The sequence below is a fragment of the Mastigoproctus giganteus genome, chromosome 3 (genome assembly GCF_048544385.1).
Source record: "Mastigoproctus giganteus isolate SK-2022 chromosome 3, ASM4854438v1, whole genome shotgun sequence".
Taxonomy (NCBI): Eukaryota; Metazoa; Arthropoda; class Arachnida; order Uropygi; family Thelyphonidae; genus Mastigoproctus; species Mastigoproctus giganteus.
In genome coordinates this window covers 211137629-211160358 of record NC_143577.1, presented here as the reverse complement: position 1 = coordinate 211160358, position 22730 = coordinate 211137629, and the positions used below count along the sequence as shown (strand labels likewise).

Below are 22730 nucleotides of genomic sequence, written 5' to 3'. Positions count from 1 at the left end.
CTTCTCTCTCATCCAAACGAAAAGTAGTTGTTGGGATATGCAGGAGGTTAAAAGGCACTACGATTTTGATTTGTCGTAAAACATTTACCGGAAATCAAAATCACGACTTATTCACGCAGTGAAATTCCAACAATTACTGAAGTTTCATTGAAGTAATTAATGATGAAAATTTTACATTGAAACTACTACAGCGCTTATTTAGTGATTATGAACTCTATTGTCGTAAATGTCGACAGGACATAATGGGCTATTTAGACCACTGAGAAAGAATTCTAGCAAAATAATCCCCACAGCATACAGCAATGCGAGATTTAAACTTAAGCCAGAAGGATTTGCCTGGCTGGCATCAGGGGCCAAACTACCATACCACCAAGTTCACCACCACGGGAGCCCTAAAAACCTAGGGACCCGATGGCTGCTTTCAAATGATTGTTAAAGATCACGGGGAGGCTTTTTGCAATCTGACTAAGCGCTAAGGATGAGAATGGAAAAAACAATGCTTTCTTTCAGTGTATTTCATTCGGATGAAGCGGATAGTTTATCTTCCGAATCTATTCAATTAGTTAGTTTTAGCGTATTTCTGGGAAATCATTACGCTATAATAAACATTTAACAGTTAAAAAAAAAAAAAAAAAAAAAACCATTCTGATCATTGGAAAGGGGACTGACTATATATATATACTTTTAGTCCCTACGTGGGACCGCCTCTGCCGCCAAACAGAAGGTTGGGGTTTCCCCTGAGAAGATATCTTCCGATATCTGCTCACTTACCACGACTGTCAACTAATCCTTTCGATAAGTAATTTCAATCGTTGATGTTACAAATTTGTTACCACATTAGTACCACTAAGTCCTGAGAATAAAATCACGCAAAGGCTAACGAATCATGTCAGACTGGCCAGTCCGCAACGAACAGAAAAGCAGTTTGCCATCAGAGTCAGGGGAAAAATTAAGTTACGTATATAAGCAAAGGTTGGCTGGGTTTCCTTTAAAATTGTTCCTGATCTTCACCAGCCAGCAGAGGCCATAAACGCAGTGCGTCTTCTTTAGTATCACTGAATATATGGCTGCAGAAAATCGAAAAATCAAACTTGACGAGGTGGAATAGTTACTGGGGAATTTGTAAAAGCAGTACGCACTGCATATATTAACTTGTTTTCAATACCGGTAACTGCACAATCAAGTGATATCTTATTGTTTGTATACTTTGTTCATTCTAAGTTTAATCCTGATATAAAATGTACGTCATCCAATAAAACTCTCATTGGTCAGTTTCCAAAGTACCATTGTATCGTTTAGCAACTGCCGACGAGAGCTTTACTCCACAACTATACTGTATTTGTTTAGGATTAAAATTAAAGTGAACAGAATACAGAGTAGAACAAAGTAGTAGTCCGTTATAGCCTTCACAGTAATTCGTTCTTAACCTGTTGATGACAATAAACAACGAATGGCGATTGTTATGTATAATCGGTACCAATTGTTTTCTCGGGGTGTGACTCTATAACATAAACCCCTTTTTTCTCTGAAGGAAAGAGACGTCTATCGACCTACAAATGTAGATTTGTACTGCAAGGTTTGTACAAGATTTGAATGGATGCAGTTCCGTTTATGGATGTTTTTCAGGCATTTTCCCCTTCGTCGGAGACTCCAATAACACCAACTTTAAATACTGGAACAGGTGCAGCAGTTTTCTCTTTTGTAGCACCTGCACCGACAATCATACCTGTTTGGAAATATGGAAATCCTGCCGGTTCCCCATTGCCAGTGACCTGACTTGAGCATATGCATAGCCTAAATCGCCATGGTCCCAATAATGTGGCCATTAATAAAGTTTCCGTGCAAGGTGTTTCATAACCGAGCCGTACTTTTAAGGATTAATTCAGGCCATGAAAACAATGAAAAAGTGTGTTCGACTCCGAACGGCTACAGAGTTGAGGCTGTTTGAATTTTAAATGTCTTTGGAGTTTAATGGTAAAAAACGAATAAAATAATAAACAAGAATACACACCCCAGATAAACCGTTTGTCCTTCTAGGTACATGTTTTATTCTTATTTTTTTTTTATTATTATTATTCTTTTTTTTTTTTAACACTGAAAACTCCACAGCTATTTTTCAAAATTCAAACGGCCATAGCCTCGTAACCGTTCATAATCGGACAATGTTTATATGAAATTTTGTCATTATGTATGTTCAGTACCTGGATCGATCTTGAAAGTACGACCCACCTTTTTATCAAATATCCTGGATATACTAAAAATAGTTTATGTTATGTTTGAGCTGGTGTCTATGTATGTGGAAATTGACCCTGTATAACTGTAGTAATGTTCTTGTTCATGTAATTATATCAAATATTCTATTATTACATTTTTTATATACAAAAAATGTCTTATTCTGCACTTTATTCTGCAAATTCTAAAGTCTGTCGTGACCTTCATGAATTAAAAACTTGATAAAAATAATAAATATTTCGAACAAATCTTACCGGTCAGATGCTTTCAAAAGGGGTGCCTTCATTTTATCACTAAGCCAATGATTGACTTGCATTCTTAGAGGATGCAAGAGGCCCATTGGCTTAGTGATAAGGCGGAGGCACCAGTTTTACACATCACAGTTTCATGAATGAAATACGCCATAAAAACGCCACCGGCGATTCTAGTCGGTGGGAGTGCTATAAAAATCACTATCAACGGTTTTTGACCAAGATAAGTACCGAACTTGACAGGTAGCTGATGGCATTCCTCTGACCGGTGGTTCCAAAATCACAGAAAACCTGAATATTACGGGGTTATACACTCGCTATTTAATTCATTGAGCAATAAAATTCATGCGTAATTAATATATTTGATACTAGAAAGCTATTACCTGCTCGATAATTAATTACTTTGAAAGTAATTAATATAGTACTTTCAAAATGCCCAAAATATCTTAAAACGGCGCTCATAATTTGCTTTGCAGATATATGCAAAATATTTGCTCGCGGTCCTATTGTATGTAGAAGGATGGTCATAAAGTAACAACGCAAAAAATATGTTAATGCTTTGATACAACAAAACAACTTCTATAACGGGCTTCAAAGGAAGATAAAATATGCAAACAAGAATACATAATAAACAATGTTTCGTCAAAAACAAAAGCAACCGGGGAATGCAAAGAATGCATTCCCCCTCCCAAGAAATTCATATTTTACCATTATCAGTTCAAATTATTACAAATGGCATGCATACTGTTTTATTACTGTCTGTTATAGTAGAGCGAATTTCAAGAGGCGGGTCAAGATCACTAACCCCATTCCACGATGCATTCACGCTACAATTCCGCCCCCTTCTCATCAACAGACGGTTGTTTTAAGAAACGTACTGCTTATGTAAGCAGTTGGTACCACGAATTATGTGGGCGAAAGGTATATGGAATGAACGAGAAGACGGCAGCTAAGGAATGACCTTCAACCGCGTATGGAAATTCTCTCCACGATAACAAAGCGATGTCTTTTTGGAGTAATGCATTTCTCTTGTCCGCTGCTACAAGTATTATCAAAAATAGTAATAAGGCTAAAGAGTAAATAGCGAAAATAAATAATAAAAGTAGGAATTTTTAACAGGGGTCGTACTGGACCGGAGAGCATTGGAACTCCGTTCCACTTCGCCATACACATCGTTAATGTCATGTTCATACTTCATCATTAAAAATATTTTAAAGTTCCATTTCATAATTTTTTTTTTTAGATATTAATGAGTCAACGAATGAACAATTTTCATACAAAATTAACAGATCTTTGAGCAAAAGTGATATAAACGGCGACGAACCTTTTTGAAGAGTTAATCATTAAATACAGAAATTAACCAATTCTAGTCCAAAAGAGTTGTTAAAACTAATATGCAAATAAAATTTAATAAATTCAGTACTAGATATTGTAATTGCATTATGAATTTTTTCACCCTTCCTCTTTCTGTTTTACAAGCTGAGAAGGTTTTTTTTTTTTTTTTTTTTCAAAATTAAAATTCATTAAGGATTTGAAGATATCTTGCAATAATAACATTTGAATGGGATATTTCATGAAACATTAATATGGACAACATAACTGTTCCATTACAATAAACATCCAAACATATTTCAACATAAATGTTCCTTTACAATACCCTCAATTTCTTCAATACTGTAAATTAATGGTTAACTGCTATGTGAAGACAAAGCCTACAGGAACCAGTGTAAAAATGAGTAGCGAACTGTTTCCAAGTGTTTGTATGATACTTTTTTTAAAAACAAAGTGTGTGAATGGAAATTGTTAATAGGGATATTTAGCAATAAATCTTGCTTATAACTTTGTCGATTATTTAATAATTTATAAAAGAATACTGACTTAAACAAGAGTTGTCTATTATACAATGGTAAATCAAAGAAGTGTTGCAAGTATATAAAACAAAACATTATTTGCCTTGTTCAGTTTTTATCGGCTTTGATCGATTTGGATTGGCTTCGACTGAAATTGAGATCGCTTGACTATATATAGATAACAGATTGGTCTGATCCAAAAATTGAAGCAGTGCCTTCCAATGTCGGTCGAACTACTCATATGAAACACGAAACAGAGTGGTATTGTTAAAAATGAGACCAAAACAGAAAACGAAATTAGTCTCACTTTTCCATGGAATATCCCAAAACTTCTACCTTCCGACTAATCCGCTTCAATATGACATATTTTTACCTCATTCGGTCTGAATTTCTTGCCACCTGTTCGCTTTTTGTGTCAAAGTGACAAATCAAGTCTCCCCCCCCCCCCCCCACACACACACAGTTCAATCAATGTATTCACAATCAAATTAGCCACAATATGGACATAGAGAAAACAAACACCCTTGGACTAAAGTTAACATAACATAATAACAAATTTAAACAATGTTAGTAAGAAATAAGTTGGCAACTGCAAGAGAAAACGTGCAGATGCAATCTTATTTTGTAGTGAGATGGGTTGCTATGACAACCAAATGATTACTGTTTCATAACGCTCGCATTATAACAATAACGTACACGTGGTTTTAAGCAACATGACAACTGCAATACAATACTGTATATATTTTAAGACGAAGTCATATTCGTATCCCCCACCTCCCAGTGATGGTCCGAGGAATTTCTGATGAGGTGGCCCGCGCCGTGATATTTTCAGAGAGGAAGGAAGTGATCATCTCCGCCTGTGATGTCTCCTTCTGAAACTGAGACAGGGATAATTTTTGCTCTTTTAACTACTTTACTACTATTTATGAATGTTAAATAAATATAAACGGCATTATTGCTGGTAGCCAAAGCGCTTGTGGCAACGGATTGTAAACCAGTTCGTAAACGCAGCTAGCCGGTCACGCTAGATTTGTCACAATTTTAAATTGAAAAAAAAAAAATCACCAAAATTTCGATGTCGCAAAATGGAAAAATCTGATTATCTAATGTTAAAATTATTAAACTGGAAAACCCTATTCTTTTTAAAGCGATTTTATAATGACAGATAGATTCTTAGTCAACCATAAATAAGAGAGAATTTAACTAATTTTAACATAACTGTTTTTGGTTCTTTTTTTTTCTGAAGTACATTTTAACACCTTTTCTTGCGCAGAAAATACTTTTTTTTTTTTTTATTTTAGGGAATCACTAAGCTTTAAACTCATCGTGAATCAGTTAAAACACACACATCAGCCCAATCTGGGATCATCATCCCCCCCCCCCCCCAACCTGTACAATATTATTATAATGTCACTGGAATGACACACTCGTCATTAATAAAAATTATAAATAAAAAGTAAATTAAAATAATCACTGAACCAACAATCTCAAGAAATTAGTTCCTTATTGAGCGCACAAAAAACGCTTAAAATTTCACCTTCTGCGTCAAACAAAAAGCAAAATTATTTGCTAATAGAAAATTTGCCTTAATAAACAAATCATGTAAAGGGAAACTACTTATTCTATCAAGTTTTGTGATGAATATTACTTTAATACAATAGGATGCTAAAAATTATTACAGTATATGGAGAAAGTTATGCCAGGATGTTGTCAGGCATCGAAACTATTTATGTGAACAAGGCGTCCTCGACGAACCATATTCCAGCACAGAGGTTCTTTACTTTTGAAGTGAAACTCCCATCTGAAAGCTCCAGGCAGCTTTCAAGATGGGACTAACTTGCGTTTGTTGATTGACAAAAAATGCAACGAAAATGCGACCCTTGCCATAAGTAAACGTCTGAACAGCCAACTATCGTACCAGGCTATATACTCTGGTTTTCGTGCGACCACCGAAGTTAAGCAAATTATGCTGGCTTAATAATTGGGAGGGTAACTACACGCTTTATTGTTTTCTCTTTTTTTTTTTTTTTTTTTTTTTTGTTAGAGAGAATGTGTTTGAATTGTGTCTAGGCCCATTCATTGTACATATACTGTATAAAGGGGTTACAGAAGCACTCCTGGTTTGGTGGAAAATAACCTGTGCAAAATATTCTTCCGATTTGAACGTACCATTTAATTTTGTTAACTGGTAAGGTAATACAGTGTAAACTTGTGCTTTATATTTTTACTTTTATAGCCTGTGGATAATCCTCCTATTTTCGCTTATTAGAATCGCCTTTAATAGAATTAAAATTCAGTTCGTAAACGTGATCACAATGACCAGCCCCACAACTACATATTGTATAGTGCACGGTATTTTGTTATGGACTGTCCATCGTAAATGAATTTGATCGTACAGTGAACCAATCCTAAAGCGGGGGGAGTCCACTGTAGTGGATTTTTTGTAAAACGTATAGCGCAATGCGTCCGTCGATTGCCAAAAATCGCCAAGAAAATGCGACATGACATGACATGATGAATCACCCCTCCCCACTATTGTTACTACTCCGTATCAGGTATGAGCGACGCATGCCCAATCAGTACCCATAATGATTGCGTCATGTTATTTCTTTCGTCATTCTCCACCGCATTTAATGAAAAATTTCGACGGAAAATAATTTATAATTCAACATGCCGAAGACTAATAGTGAGCGTTATAAGGCGTACAGAACACGTATAAGTGCACTGCGACCACCGAAACCACCTCCATTGACTACAAAGCAGTCTAAGCTATTTCGGCAGGGGAAGAAATTACAGCGTGCGATTGAGATGAACAAAGAAGCCGGAGAAGATCCATCCACATCTTCAGAGCCTTATATCTCACAAGAAATGTTAGAAAGTGGATTTGGAAAGAGTCATGGAAGTTGATACTGCAAATGAAAACGATGAAAGAGTGCTCGAAGCCCAGTCGTAAACGAAAAGCGAAGAAGCCAAAGCCGACTGCCAGAAGTACTCCAAATAGTGACTAGTACTCCAAATCTGTTCTTCCGTGTGTGATCGGCTTTGGTTGAAGAACGATGTAAAGATTGTAGCAGCTCGAGATCACGCTTCAAACAGCATTTCCAAATGAGGATGTAAGTCAAACGTCGGCTTGTAACAGCTGTCGTGGCTCTCTCAAAAACAAAGTGATTCCGGCTCTATCAAAGTCATAGTTTTAAATATCATCCGATGCCACAGCACTTCCCGAATCTAGATGTGGTATCGGAACGTCTCAAATTTCCGAGGCTAACATTCATGCAGATTCGTCGCCTGCGGCATTCATACGGTCAATAGCGGATCCTCCGTCAAGTGATAAATGTTAGCCTAAAGAAGTTTCACTCACCTTCCACTATGCGTGCTCGGCACATACACATTTTTTTTTTTTTTTTTTTTTTGTACAACTAAATCCCTTCCGATTTTACCCTTTCGCCTCACCTCCTCCATCCAAGTTTCAAAATTTGTAATAAATACATGATCAGAAAATTCAATTTTGAAATCGCGCTGTTTAAAGCCGTTTTCGGCCCATTATAACAGCTTAAAACAGCATGTGAGGTGAAAAAAAAAATTGTATTTTGAATAGTCTTCTCACCTCCCTCCTACTGCTGTCTCGATTCCCCAATTAAGAACTCCTGATCTAACAAGCTACAGCGCAACCTACTTGCACCAATGTTTAGTTAAACCAGTCTTCGCACGTATCGGCAGTAATCTATTGGCAAGAGCTTTGATAGTTAGTGCACTGGGATTCACCACATCCCATTACTGTTTATTTGTTACCTAATAAATGACAATAGTTTAGTACCTGAGAAAAAGAGTACCTTCTCAATACTAGTCTTAGAATATACATACATCCAGCATTCCAATTATATTCGCAGTGGCAGTGATGCAAGACAGCAAACTTATACAGCATCAGCCAAACAGGAAAAAAACCTACCCATCTCACCTATCAATCTCCTCTAATAGTCTGTTAGTTTTTTTCCCTGAATTTGTTCAAACTATCCACTTTACAACGGATGAAAGCTTGTTCCCGTGATCAACCACCCGTTGGCTGCAGGTCAACTTCCGCGCATCTATTCTGAAACCATCCTTCCTCAATTTGAATTTATGCGGAATCATGTGCATAGTCTGAGCAAATCAGCATTGAGTTTGCTCAAGCCATTCAGAGCCTTAAACACTTCAATCAGCTCACCTTGCAGGTGCCTAGTCTCCAGAATCTACAATTTTTAGAACTGAAGCCTTTCTTGGTAACAGCACTCCTCTTGTTTCCTCACCAATCTCGTTGCCCTTCTTTGTTCACGTTCAGGAGCTCTACAACCTTCCTAAAATAAGGCCTTCAGACCAGCATGCAGTACTCAAGATGTGGCCTGACCATTGCCTTATACAATTGGATAATTACCTCCTTACCATGCTAGCAAAATTCCTGTATATCACTGAAAAAACTCCATGAGCTGTCCTGGCAGCACGTCTGCGCTCTCAGAGAACTTCATAATTGACTGCACAATTATCCGAAGTCATTTTCCATTGCCCTTACTGTGGTACCACACAGCTGGTAAGCCATTCTAGGATTCTGCTACCCATTGCAAGTCAAACTTCAATGCCATTTCTCAGCCCATCTGCCTAACTTTTCTATATCTCGTTGTAGCAGCATACTTTTATTACTGTCATTAACCACCCTGCCAACCTTCATATCATCTGCAAACTTAGTCATTAAGCCTGATATACCTTCATCGATATCATTAATAAACACAGAAAACAACAATGAGCCCCACGAGGAATCCTGGGAGACTCCACTAATAACATTAGTAGAGGTCCCCGGGTTCGTTCCCCCATTGTACATTAGCTAGCGGTGAATTAGTATCAAGTGTCCTGTCGTACTAAGCATATAATTTTGGTGTATAAGTAAAGTTTTCAAGATAACCTAGGAACATAATTTATTATTAATTAATGTAAGTTTGTGTTCTACATTACAATAATTTATATTATCTCAATTCGTAATGAATACGAAAGAATATTTGAAATTTTATGAAGACTTATTGAAGCTGAACAACGTGCAGGGATATATGAAGAAAATGATCAGCTGAGTGACTTAAGTGAAAGTGAATATGATGTTCAAGTAAGCCTTCAGTGTAATTGGTACAGAACAAGACCCCAATGGAGAAGATGAAACAGACACAAGAAGAAAATTTCAAGCCACATACAATTAATTATTTATGTATTAAAACTGATTTAATGAAAATATGAAGACGGGTTTTGTACACAGCTGCACTAATGGTGTAGTTATATTCCACCGCACTAAAGCAGATGGTACATTGTTAATGTACTATTTTTTCCCCTATATTCTGCCAAGACCGTGTTTACAAAACCCAGCCTTCGAATTTACTAAAAATGAGACATATAACAGAAAGAAAGGTTTTCAATACTGATCCCTAAAACTTTAATAAGTCAGCGAGTTATAAAATACTCCGGATTGACTGACTCCATTTTGTTTCTCGCTAACCTTAATAATTGAAAATGTAGGTAGCTATAACATTGAACACGTGAATGGCATCTATTGATACTTAGCCACATGTTTATGGGTTTATAAAATTGAAATTCATCGCGGGAGTGAGCTATTTTCCACTCACCCTGTATATGCAAATTGATTTTTAAACTTCAAGAACCAGGTTTACTCAGGATTGGCAGAACTAGCTAGACCATGTGTTAGGGTCTGTGTTTCCTGTACATTAACAATGCGCGACGCTGTCAAGAATGAACAGAAAACTGATTACATTACAAGAGATTACAATGTGGGGGGGGATACTATCAGTTTATTAGCCTCGGTAATGGTACATACAACTGATTAATTGCAAGTGTAACTATACGAGACAAGTTACTTGCCCTTTTTCCTAAGCAGTTACATTATTCTGAAGTAAGCTATGCCTATCCACTGAATATTTATCTCCAATTCGTAATTTTCTTGACTAATAAAAGTTTTGAGCCTAACAAAAGACAATGCTAAAAATGTTTAAGTGCTATGGACTATTGTGGTACCCTATAACAACACTGGTCAACAAGATTGGAGGTCAAGATAGGCACCATATGGACGTTGCAAATCGTGTTGTGTAAACTTCATTGAATGCGTGAATGGAAAGAACAGTGTGCCATTTTCTCCTTTTCTTTCAATGGCCATGGTACGGCATGAACCAAGCGGCTGTAAGTAATGAAGACATCTTTCTTAGAAAAATCTCATGTTTTTCGAGAAGCAACAAAAACAAAATGAAATATCCAAACACTGCTTCTGCAATAAAGTCAGTTCTGTAGAGAGAAAGTCTTCCTATCCTGTACCACCAAATTAGAAAGAACGTCCCATTGCTGACGAAGAGATCCTGTTGGAAGATCTAAATTACGTTCCACACAGTAACAAAGAAACACACCTAACTGAACAAAATTAACGTGATATGGAGTGGAATTTTCTAGCTTATGGTGCAATAATTTCTTTATTTACAAAGGAGAATTTAAAAAAAAAAAAAAACAAAAAGCTACCGTCAATTTATGGTGTGTGCAGGATTCTGTTTGTGCCTAAATTAAAATTAAATGGGCTTAGAAGAACTGGGAATCTGAACACAAACTTTTAATACCTATTGTAGCCGAGTGGTCAGGAGCGGGAGTGCAGTGGCACACGCTCTTTGAGTAGACCGGGGTTCAAGACCCTGACTGCTAAAAACGGTCGATCTGCCAACCCGCACTGGACTTGGGCGGCAGATTATGGTCTATTTCCCTCAGGAATTGTTGAGGATGTTTCCATCCTGCAGTGGGTTGATAATGGCTGCAATTTATTTTTTTTTTTACTAATGAAAGAAGCTTACGAAAGTACGTCCCAAATATTGCATGAAAGCAAATGCAATATAATGAACACTGCTTCCAATTATATGGCGACTTTAAGGTTATGGCGCTCTTGCTTAGATCGCAGGATGGATTTACCAAGTATTGCTGTTTCCTCTACTTACGGAACAATCGAGCTTTCATAACAGCTAAGTTGTCAATGTTTGACCAGCGCAAGAATTCATTCAGGGAAAATTAGCGTCAAATATGAGCCAATGGTGTATCATCAGTTGGTGTTTCCTCTCACATTGCACATAAAGCTGGGCCAAAGGGAACATTTCCAAAATTAGTGATGAAAACATAAAAAGAATTTCTGTAAAACCGGTGGTTATAAAACAAATGCATGGAAATAGCACTTCTGAACAAAAACAAAAAGCCCATCCAGTTAAGTGCAGTATTTAAAATCCACAGTTCACGGGTTTTTAGGCGCGTGAGTTTGCGTAAAGTAGTAATAACTCGACTCCTAACAGATGGATTTTCATACAATTTTATGTTTGGCTCTTTTAAGAAAATTTGAGCCTTTCCAAATTTCGTTAAAATCAGACCAATAGAAATCAAATTATTATAACCAGTAGCGCTGCGATCCTATTAACGGCACATAAGGTCGCAGTATTATTTAGCATGAATTGTTGAGGAGGCTTCCATCCTGCAGTGGGTTGATAATGGCTGCACTTTACTTTATTACTGGTTGAATTTGTCACCCTAAATGTTGAATAGTGATAATGTTAACCAAACAGAAAGCAATGTCAAAAAAAAAAAAAAAAAAAAATTGCGCCCTTCTGACTGCCGCCAGTAGGCGACGCCTTCCTCACATACTACCCACTTGTGGGGGCTCTGATTATAACTCAACTTTCAGTGGATCAATTTTCTTTAAATTTTATATATTTTGCTCTATCAGAAAGATTATTATTATGAGCAAATGATGCAAGAAAGCAAGCTTATACAGCATCGTCAAAAAAACAAAAACAAAAAAAACGAAAACTTCCCATTTCACCTATCCATCTTCTCTGAAAGGTCTATCTAGTTCTTCCTTGAATTTATTCAAACTACCCATCTCTACACCAGATGGGAGTTTGTGTCAACAATCAACATCTTCTGGCTGAGGGGCGCCTCCGTAGCCAGGTGCAGCAATGCGTAGCACATGCTTCTTGATTAGACCGGAGTTCGAGCCCGTGACCACCAAATACCGAGGATGCGGAAAGGTCAGGGAATGACCACTGCATATCCCTGGAGCAATATGGCCTTAGTTGCTAATGCTCTTAAAAACCAAACAACAACAACATTTTTATCCACTTTCTGAAGGACACAAACATTTTGTCTACAAACACAGGCCTCTTATTGTGCATAGCATATTTTAAAGTCCACTGACGAGCAGTACAATCAAATACTGCTCGGTTTTCCTGATAGAGTCTACTTAGCTCTGACTCCATACACACATGACAATAAGGATCAGTTAAAAGAGACTGGATACTAATAAGAACCTCTGAAATAGTAAGTGCTAAACTCCAGTTATGGTGGATTGAATCAAGTGCAATGTCACCATGGCGACTAACATTAGGATGGAAAATTTTGGTAACAAACCTTACAATTGGTGGATGCATGGGGTAGTTGTGAGGAATTTGTAAGTAGAGAAAGAAATTATCACTTTCATAAGGACTATCAACAGAGCCAGTTCGAGGCTTACCAATGACTACAGGATTTATCAAGTGGAATTGCTTCGATTCCTTCTGGAGGATCAGCGTGCAATGATTTTAGTTTATTCCTCAACCTAATTGTTCTCCATGAACTATCTACTGGCGGTGGTTGTGCCTGTTCTGACATCTGGTGAAGACAGAGCAGACAGGGGCACTTTGGGCAAGTTTTGTAAACATGTTCTTCCAAGAGGTCACAAGGAAAGTGGGCTTAAAAAGTGGCCTTCTTCTTGTATAATGCCTCCAGTGTTCCTGACTTTCTTCAACTTCCATTACTTGGTACCATCTCTTGCAAACCCGAGAACAGCTCCATAATGATAGATCATCCAAATGGGGAGAAGATAACTCCTAAAACTCCTACAGGAAAATTCCCTACTAAGCTTTCTGGTAGTGCTTCTTTTTTCCGATGAGAACTCAGAGCTGATATGCACTCAGCTAACCTATCAATTTTTCTAATTGAAGTCATTACTCTTGGTCTCCGTAGCCGAGTGGGCAGGAGCGGGAGTGCAGTAGCACACGCTCCTTGAGTAGACCGGGGTTCAAGCCCCTGACTGCTGAATACGGTCGATCTGCCAACCCGCACTGGACCAGCGTGGCAGATTATGGTCCATTTCCCTCAGCATGAATTGTTGAGGAGGCTTCCATCCTGCAGTGGGTTGATAATGGCTGCACTTTACTTTTTTACTCTTGGTCTTTCCATCCTACGATGAAGAATTTCATAAAAATCAAGTGGTTCTTCATTTCCAGAATCGCTTTTTTCTTGAAAAAGTAAAGGAGGTTCATTCGGATGATTAAAGTCATGAGAAAATAAGAATACATAACAAATACCACACAGTGGCTGACCAATGTTTGGACTTTTCTAAACGAGGCCCCGGGGTTACCAGGAAACACCATGTTCCAAACGTTCGAATCCTGAAGTGCTCCTCAACAAGCGACAACTACTCTGACAGTGAAGAAACTAAGTACAGTGGCTTGTCTCTGTTGTTGGTTTAACGGAGTATCTGCATCTTAGACCATATTGCCCAGTCTGTTCATGCTCCGATTTGCATATTGTTCAGGCTGAAAAACCGGAAATAATTCACGGGAAAACCTTACTCCCTCCGCCTGGCATCGACTTACTACAACCTTGATTGAAGAGATCTTTAAGAATTTCTCGGATGTCCAACGGGATTCGAACCAAGACCTTTCCAAACGAGTAACAAGGGGGGGGGGACTATACTCGAGCACCCAAAAAGTTCAAGTTCGCTACATCAGGAAGCATATCGTCGAAATTACAAAGATCTTGAATGTCAACATCCAAACAAATAAGCGAAATGTCACAAGGGAATGGATTCCATTATTAAATTAAGAAATAGAACAATATTTCTCTCTCTTACCCATGTTAGTTGTTTCCTTTCTTATGATGTAACTAAATATTAGAATGAAATATCACGTTTTCTTATCACGTTTTCATTTAATTTCAATAATATATTCTAAAATTATTTACGTAAGCCTACACGAAAATCAATCACAAGCTATAAAAAATATGTATAATAGCTGAGCATCGCACTCATTAAACCAAAACATTCGCAAATTACATAACACTTTTTTTTTTTAAATTTTGAATATAACCCCCCCCCCCCACTCACGTAACACTTTGTATCAACAATCACCTTTCCCATTATTACACATCTAAATGTCACCCAACAGATTCATATTTATGAACCTATTAGTTAGATAATATTTATGCGCCTCCAAACAACCTCCCCTCCCCCACCATCCTTAACATTTCATCGCTCCACACAATCTTCCAATCCCGCACTGTTATAGAAAAACTTCACGCTAAATTCCATTCTAAAAAAAAAAAAAATTGGTTAACATAAGGGCTTACATTTTTCACTATACTTAATTATATAAAAAATGCTGCTCTAAATATTTTCTGGTACCGATATTAAAATTATTAAAATATGACAATTATTTTCACAATATGGAACCAATCAAAATATTTTAGCATCAAATACAGAAAATTTGATAATAAAAAAAATAATGCAATCGCAACTACTACAGTTGGCAAGCCCAATTCTATTTAAATCAAGCAAGCCCAATTCTATTTATTATAATTACGTTGGTTGAATAGAGATACTGAAAATGTTTGTTCATTCGTAATTGTACAATACACACCTTTCGTAATACCAAAAAACTTTCGATTTATAAACGCATTAAGCCTAATCCAAAAGTGTATTTAAAAAAAGTGAAAGACAGTACATTTCTTCTAATTCATAGTATATTTTAAAAAAAATATAGGATTCTAATAAACCACATTAAGTGTGTATCTTGAAAAACTATATGCAATATATAAATAATTAATTTATAATTCATGACTTACCAAAGAAACTTCAGCCAGCGAACAAACGATAAACAGACGTCTCTATACGTGAGTGCTTCGCTATGGTTGCTCCGCCTAGGGGAAAAAAATTATGTTTTCAGCTATCCAAAATAATATCATTAATTAGAATTTTATTGCATATTGCAAAGTAAACAGCTAAATTTACTTTGGTAGAAAGTCTTGTTTTTTTAATTAAATTTCAACCCGATTTTGTTAGAACTTTCAACATTTACAAACTTTCTTTCGGTTTTTAATTTAGTCTTTCAGTTATCACGTTCTGCTGATATCTTAATTAAAAGTACTACAAAACGCAATGACTCTTCTCCAAGTACACACTCTTACTCAAACTAGCATGATCACTTGAATATTTTTGTATCGTTAGCTTAGTTTGTTGTACCTAGTGGGGGTTTTTTATTATTTTTTCCTCTCTCTTTCTCACTCTCTTTATTTTTCTTTATTCTTTCGTAGCGATCTATTGGTTGAAAACTTCAAGATCTGTTAAGGGGGAAAAAATGTAATTTCTTTCGTGGAGTTTATTTTGCACGCTGATGAAAAAGCTGTTGCTTGAAGTGCTGCAAGTTTAGCAATAAGAGAAGGAGACTGACAGTATTGTTAGTAAAACGGAAATACTATACTGCATGCTTGTGCTTGAGCAGGCATTCTAAAAGAGTGTCAGCCAAAATGAATTAGCATGTCGGTGTACAAAGAAGAGAGAGAAAGAGATTGCGAAATGAGTGTGCATTAGAGAAGATAGCAGTGCAGGTTGACACGATTTTAACATATTACAAGGCGGCCAACGAACGGTGGGGAAGGACAGCTGAGAAGAGAGCAATCAAGAATCATATGATGGGGAGATAATAAGAAAAGCTGTGAAAGTTGGAGAATGTGGTGTTACAGGAGGGGAAATAGAGAAAGAGCGAAAGAGAGGACTCCAAAGAATGATCATAAATACAGCAGCAGGTTAACAGTTCTTAAGACGGTGAAGAAGGAGATGATGACAATAATAGTGGTTCTTATGTTCGAATCTCGTCAATAATATGAACATTTTCTAGGCATCCTCAAATGAAGTTGAGTCAAAAGGTGGTGAGTGTCGGGACTTTTGGGTCTGAAAGCCATAGACAATAATGCGATTTCCTGTTAACACCTACTCTCTGTGTGCATCGCAGTTTTTTGGTAGGGATTTGATGTTTCATATTAGATTTACTCAAGAGAACAAACTCATACACCCATGTGTATTATGACTGTAAATTGCGTGTGTTATCTGGTCGGTTTGCCCGTTTTTCTGGAAGAAAACATCTAGGATTCCGGGAAGGAAATCTTGATATCCTCGCCTCACAATGATTAACTCAACCATTAAGTGAAAAAAGCCCATAAAAGTTCAGAGAATCATTGACAGCATTCGAACACGGGCCTTTTCGCACGGCTAAGGGAAGACAGTGATTATTTCTAATGTGCTGCCCTCAAGGATATTGAAAGGACAAAAACTGTCATATTAAGACTGTCTGAAGACAACTCCATCTACCTGTATGTATTATATTCATAAATTGCGTGTTTGCAGTCGGTTTTTGTGTTTTGCTCTACGAAAAACCTTCGTTTCCGTAAAAACACCTCCTCCTCGCCTGCTGCTGCTGCTGCTGCTGCTGCTGCTGCTGCATATTCTTGGTTGTTATTAATTTCTGAGGCTATAGCGTTAACTTTTCTTCTGCTCTGTCTCTCATTCTTTGGTTATTCAAGTTAAAGAAGTTCTTCGGTAGTCAACTCTTCACTATGTGGTTCTAATAAATCAGCCACTTTTGCAATATCCATATTTCTCCGCGTATCATACGGTGAATCGCCCAGTGCAAGGTAATTTTGAATACAACCAGGACATATTTTCTCCAAGCTTCTATGACATTTGATGGCTTAACTTCCTTCAATGCTGATTCTTCTATTTATAAATGTTTGGACCCATTTTACATTATTAATACAAAATCAATAAAATGGATCAAGTGATGAGCAAGAGAAAGGATCCCATCGCATTGAGCCTGCTCAAACCATTCAAGGCCTTATACACCTCGATCAGATCATCTCGCAGGTTCCTAGTCTCCAGACGCTGCAATTTGCAAAACTTAAGCCTTTCTTCGTAAGAGCACCCCCCTTTGTTCCCCTCACCAGTTTTGTTGTCTTTCTCTGTACTCGTTCTAGTAACTCTACATCCTTCTTAAAATGAGGCCTTCAGACCTGTATACAGTACTCCAGTGTGGCCTGACCACTGCCTTATAGAAGGATATAAGCACCTCCTTATCCCTGCTAGCAAAATTCCTGTATATTATTGACAATACCCCATGACCTTCTCTGGCCACCTGTCTGCACTGCTTAGAAAACTTCATATCTGACTAAACAATTACCCGCAGATCTTTTTCATTTCCACTATCCTGAGTGTAGTACCACACAGTTGATACATTTCTCTGAGGTTACTGCTACCCATATGCAGTACTTTGCATTTGTCAATGTTAAACTTCAGTTGCCACTTTTCGGCCCATCTACCCAACTTTTCTAGATCCTGTTGAAGTAGCTTACTGTCATTAACAACCCTGCCAACCTTTGTGTCATCTGCAAATTTCGACATTAAGCCTGATATACCTTCATCAATATCATTGACAGTTATACAAAACAACAATGAGCCCAACACCGAACCCTGCAGGACTCCACTAATAACATTGGTCCACGAAGAGCAGTGTCCATTGATTACCACTCTCTGTCTTCTCCCGCTCAACCATCATTGTAGCAACTTGCCTTTAATGCCATACTCTCCAATTTTTACAGCAGCCTTCCATGCGCAACAGTATCAAAAGCTTTCCTGACATCCAAGTACTGTACATGATATCAAAATTATTTTTTGCATCCAATTCATTTGTAACCACATCATAGTATCCAATCAAATTGTTCAGACAAGACTTCCCCTTAACAAACCCATGCTGTGTTTGAATTATTACTGCAATCTTGTGTAATTCATCCTGAAATACTTCTTTAACCAGTACCTCCATTATTTTCCCAGGAACAGAAACAGGTAACCAGTAACAGGTCTGTACTGACTGTTCCAACAAATAATACTTTATTTCTTAAAAATAAATAAATAAATGAAATGATATTTAATTTAATTATATCAAACGCTATATCTATTTTGATTATTTGCTTTAATTTTACTCAGGTTTTCAATTTTCAATATTTCCCTGCTCACAGATCAGGTCTCTTCTTTCTGATTTCGCCTCTTAAGCTCTTAATGACTTAGAAGTACATAGTCTTATTAACAGCTCATAAATGCATGCCTTTTTATTCAAAAATAATTAAGGCATAACTTTACTATTAGACTGAGTCCAGTTTTTTTTTTTTTTTTTTTTTTTTTAATTCCTGGGAACTTCCATTCATAAGCTTGACGTTTGTCTACGTGTTGCAAAGATAACGTCACGTATCATGTTTTAGAAATTCTAAATCACGATCAGAAATTTCCACCAGTTCTTTTGAAGGTTCAGCTATTGTTCTTCACCATCATATATCCAACCTTTTGATAAAGCTTTTTCACACTAATTTCTTCTTTATGTGCTGCCAAAATAATTAAGACCATGAAGCGTCAGAATATTGTGTCTGTAAATTGCACGTATTTTGTGGGCGATTTACCTGTTTGCGGAACGAAAAACCTGAGTTTCTGGGAGATAAAACCATGTAACTCCTTGATGAGACCGACTAACTCAGCCATGTTTCGAAAAATTCCGATAAAAATTCCTGGCGTCATTGATGGAATTCAAACCCGGCCTTTTCCACCCGGCATAGGGAGGAAAAGGCCGCTTCGCTATCTGCGAGGTCCTGACTTCTTGAACGATCATTTCTACTATCTCCAAGACTTTTCACTCCGTGGCTGAGTTAGTCGGTCTCAGGCGTGGACAGTAAGGTTTTCCCCCAGAAACTGGGGGTTTTCGTCCAGCAGAACAGACAAATCGACCATAGAACACACGCAATTAACAGACATAAGCACAGCACGGCAGATGAATTTAATTATTCGGGTGGCCTAAATATAATAGTTTAGTTTGATCTCCAAGACTGATCTTCAACAGAAAACACAAAAATTAAAGTCCTTTGTTCAAAAAACGACATTGTAAAAACGACGATACAAAATTACTTACCGTCAACAATAGATAAAAATAAACCTTTGCGCATGTGCAACGAAAATGGCAGCTACCAAAAACGTCTCTGCATTATAAGTTACAAAAATAAATTGTAAATGTTTTCTTACTCGATGTTCAGGTATATTTAAAAAAAAATTCGGTCATGGAACTCTGTTATCCTGCCTTCTATTGTCTATGCAACAACAGTTTTATGTTACATAATCAACAGTTTTATAGAGAAAAATTTTTGTACCAAAATCCATACAGGTTGGTACATCATATTTTCGATTATTTCCCTCCCCTTCTGTCCTTATCAGCGATACAAAAGGTATTGCATTAGCTGAAGCAACAATGCCTGTATCAGTTGTTGGGACTTCATGTATTACGTATTAATCACTACTTTTGATAAACCAACACCCAGTTGCATGTGTAAACACGAAGACGCAGCACTGATTTCAATCGAACAGAGAGCAGGTAAGTTCTAAATTTAAAAACAGTTTAAAAACAAAGTTGTATTTGGCACTTATTTAGTAGCAGTTCGTAATGTACAGAAAAGGGAAAGGTACGTGCTAGAATTCATAACAGTTAAATATAATTAGAAACACAAATAATAAACAGAGTGGTGGCGCTGTATGGTAAATCCAACTCAAGTGTTAATAAGATTTATTTGAAATTTGAAAGATACAGTATTTCGTTTGTCAGTAATTTCTTTGCTTTTTGAAAGTAGGATTATCATTAAAATACATAAATAGATAAATATATTTTCTCTTATTTGTATTTTTCCCCTTTTATGATATGACGCAGCTGAGAAAAGGAAGGACTTCCGATAATTACATTTTCGTACATATGTTTCGATTAGTCCAAAAAGCTCGCAGTCGAGAGTGCGATGGGCCATTTTTGGTCTTTAGAGGTAAGCAATTATTCAGGGCTTCGCTTTTTTTTTTTTAATTAATAAAAAGAATAGTTTTGATTTATTTTTATAACAGCCGTGTTTTCTTGGTCAATATCTGCCCGAATCTATGCTTATAATACTTATAATAATAAACTAAGATTGGTTTATTATTCACATCCTATTGGGTCCAGTCAGTTGGAAAATTATTGGGAAAATCAAAAGGTGTAAAAGATATTGGTAATCCGTGTAAAATTTATTGAAATGAAAGTAGGTCTGAGCATTGGAAACGTTAATGTTATCAATTTATTTTTATAAATATTTTTGTTTTGAAAAACTTTTGCATGTTGCTCAACAACACCTAATCTCAAATAAGCAGAAGTAAATTGGACAGAGATTATCACGAGTTAATATGTATTAATAGGTATCAATTTTTTTTATATAAATTAATGATTCTTAAGGAAAATGTGACCAGTATTTATACTAATTAATAGATTAGTTGAGCCTTAATCCAAAGATATGTGTTTTCGGATTTTATCCTTCTTAGATATGTATTAAAATTCATAGGATCGTAAAGATTCAGATAATATACAGGATGTTTTAAAATTTCACGTATCAAATGTAAGAGCATGTTCAACAGCTACGGCAAAAATTTCTTACAAACCCATGTCTCAAAATGGTGCTTCAGTTGCTGCTGTGAAGAAAAAGAGACGACTTGGAGAAACAGGTACGCTGAAACCATTACTTGATACTAAAAAAGCTGTTTAAAACGGCAACACATTTTTATGTTCAAATTTAAGCCATAAAAATATGACTGTGTAAAACGAGCTTTAAACGGTATAAAACTGTAAGTACCAACACCGACAAGAATGGTATTGTTCTACTACATGAATCGTACCAATTACTCAGTTGTGATTAACCAGTGCGCCACTGTAAAAACTATCAGTTTCAATATGTCCGATACTTGAATTTCAAATTCCACAATAACTACCTCTTGTCTGCATAATATCAGTTGAAATTTATTCAACTGATATTATGGGGGACACTACAAATCTGTTTACTTTTGCTGAGTTAACTGATCTGATTTTAATTTATGGTATGTGGTGCATCAAAATTCCGTAGTTGCTGTTCGTAGATACACTGAAAATTTTCCAACTCGATGAATACTTAATCGTAAAACATTTACTGCCTTGGAGAGACGTCTTAGAGAAACAGGTACGCTGAAACCATTACAAGTAAACGATAGTTAGAGGGAGATTTCGACAAATTGCAAATGTTGAAGAGCAAATCCTTTGTAATGAACCACTGAAAAAATTTCTTCACGTGATCTTTCTTATTAAATCATTGGTTTGCCTATTTTCCAAAGATATCATCATTTCTCTCTGTTTTTTTCCCTTCTCAATGCCCTCATGGGTAGCATAGTTGGTATAATCACTGTCCTTCCCATATCGAGTGGAAAATACTGTGTTCGAAACTAGTCAATGAAGCGAGGAATTTCTGTGGGCCTCTTTCACAACGTGGCTGAGTTAATCGGTCTCAAACGAGAGTAGCATGGTTTTTCCTCCAGAAATTAGGGTTTTTCGTCCAGAAAACAGCAAATCGACCATATAATACGCAAATTTTATAGACATATTATATATATGGCGCAATATGGTCTAAATTGCTGATGTGCTTAAAACTACAACAACCACTCCTAATAACAGTTATGTTTACTGTCCGAAAAATCTTGAAACAAAATAGACACCCCCAATTTGGAATTCATGTGTTTACGGTCCAGTTCAAATAAAATTCACAGTATATGTCGGAAGGGTGGTTCTAGAATATAATGGGATGGTTTTATTTCAATTTGCATTCAAATCACGAGCGCAAACTATTTAGAATTCGTGGTAACAGTTCTATCTAACCCAAAATTGTATAGTACTGTAGTAGTCTCCTAATCCTAGGTGAAAAAGACCTGAGTTCGAATCCCGTCAATGAATTTTTATGAGTCTTTTTCACAACGTGGCTGAATTAGTTGGTTCAGGCGAGAGCAACATGGTTTTTCCTCCCTGAAACTTTTTTAGTGCAGAAAAAAAGAAATCGACCATAGAACACGCAATTTACAGACAGATTACATACGACGCAATATGATCTAAGTCGCTGATGCAACTAAAACCCTACCATGTCTGCATGGATAGCACAATGGTATCGTCACTGTCCTCCCTACACCGGGTGGAAAAGGCTCGGGTTCGAATCCTGTCGATGACGCGAGGAACCTTTATGAGCTTTTTTCACCCCGTGGCTGAGTTAGTCGGTCTCAGGTGTATATAGCACGGTTTTTCCTCTGAAACTCGGGTTTTTCGTCTAGCAAATCAGACAAATCGACCAGAGAACGAATGCAATTTACAGACACAATACACATGGGTAGTTGAAGTGACTTTCTAGATGACTCTAA

At 36.8% G+C, this 22730-nt stretch overlaps 1 pseudogene; it reads right to left on the bottom strand.

Moving 5' to 3' along the window:
• Positions 1 to 3446: 3446 nt before the first annotated feature.
• The window catches only part of LOC150088653 (uncharacterized), a 31137-nt pseudogene continuing 11853 nt past the window's right edge, over positions 3447 to 22730 (bottom strand).